This window comes from Microtus ochrogaster, chromosome 4 (assembly GCF_000317375.1).
Source record: "Microtus ochrogaster isolate Prairie Vole_2 chromosome 4, MicOch1.0, whole genome shotgun sequence".
Lineage (NCBI taxonomy): Eukaryota > Metazoa > Chordata > Mammalia > Rodentia > Cricetidae > Microtus > Microtus ochrogaster.
In genome coordinates, this window is record NC_022011.1 from 15,533,182 (window position 1) to 15,534,857 (window position 1,676).

Sequence of the window (1,676 nt, forward strand, 5' to 3'; positions counted from 1 at the left end):
AAAAAAAAAAAAAAAAAAAAAACTGGTGATGGATCGGACAGCTCATCTCAAACCTAGGCTATGGGACCTTTATTCTTTAGAAATTTTATGTTATCCTAAATAAAACTGCGAGTGTCTCCTCAAATTAAAAGCTGAGAACACTCAACTTGTAAGTTAGCCAGCCAGTAATTCATTTTGTCGTGAGTTTTGAGGCTTCTTGTGTGGAGTAAAATGCAGGTTCTTAGTGAGCTGTTTAAATATTGATGAGAAGCTGAACACTGTTTTTCCAACTCATGGAAGTGGATTTATGATGCTATGAAGCGAAGGTACATTGCGTTCTGAAGAAAGAAAGGATGAAAATCTGAAGAGTATCCCCCCTTTCCAGTGTTTTTCGTGAGGCTAAATCAACAAGTCTTACATTTTAGCATGCACTAATAAAGCCTGATCTCAGAGACTGGATATATGTTGGAAACTTGAAAACTGCATTTCCAGGTTCTCTGCATGGTGATCTGAAGCCTGTGATGATCCGGGTTCTAGAACCGGATCCTGCTTCCATCTGCTCACCAAGTAAGTTTACACTGCAGGTTACCAGCAAAGAGAGGAACCTAGGTCAGTTTTGGGAGCACCAAATCCATGACCGTTGTCTAGTTACAACTTTGTTTTCATCCATTAGCTGTGAGCTATGCCTGGGCTCCCCCACCTAATGCTTTTCTTAGGGAGGGGAGCAGAGAAGAATATTTAGCACAATAAAAACAATACCCCCCCCCCCACTCTTCTAATCAATTACATCAGAAAGAAACTCCAAATTAAGTGTCTCAAATGACCAGGCCATTGCCTTTCTTGGTTCTGTGCACACACTAAACTCAGCTGGTTGGTTTTTGGCCTGAGTTCTGTCATGTAGTTTTAGTTATGTAGAAGCCACAGTTATGTAGCTGACTCCAGGATGGAGTCATCAGAAGGCTCGACTGGGCAGATATCCAAGATGCACTCACATTGAGGACAGCTGATGTCAGCTGCCAGATTACCCACGCTTGTGCCGAATGGGACCAGCTTATAACACTTGGCCTCTCCACGTGGCTTGGGTTTTTCAAAGAATGGCAGCTGGCTTCCCAAAGGGAACATCCATTGGTGAGCTTTCTGAGAGAGCCAATAATGAGCCGCAAGCTTCTTATTACCTAGCCTTAGGAACCATAGCATATTACCACATTTTATTGGCCGAGTAGTTCACAAGGACCAGCCCAGACACAGGGAGGCCTCAAAGGCATTGACAGTGTCAGTCTTTGGTGCCAGTCTGGCTACAAGCAAATATGTTATCTTGGGGACTTGGAAGAGTGCTTGCCTAGCATGTATGAAGTCCCAGAATTGAAAAAAAAATGTATATTTCAAATGTGATATCCTCAAAGACAACCTATCTCTCAAGGGCCTTCCTTTATCAGGGAATTTACTGCACTGTTGAGCCCTGAGAACAGCTCAAGATCAACTGGATTTGGAGGAGGTTGGTGGTAGCAAGGAAGGGGAAAAACAGTAGTATCTGAGACCATGGTTAAGGAATTAGAGTTGACAGAGATAATGCAGTATATAAAATGAGATAGGGCCGGGCAGTGGTGGCGCACGCCTTTAATCCCAGCACTCGGAAGGCAGAGGCAGGCGGATCTCTGTGAGTTCAAGGCCAGCCTGGTCTACAAGAGCTAGTTCCA

The 1,676-nt window shown here is 43.9% G+C and overlaps 1 protein-coding gene across 1 annotated transcript in view; it reads left to right on the forward strand.

Annotated features, from left to right (window-relative positions):
* Ces5a (carboxylesterase 5A) overlaps positions 1-1,676 on the forward strand; it is a 280,153-nt gene that overhangs the window by 162,510 nt on the left and 115,967 nt on the right. The gene's annotated exons all lie outside the window — the stretch shown is intronic.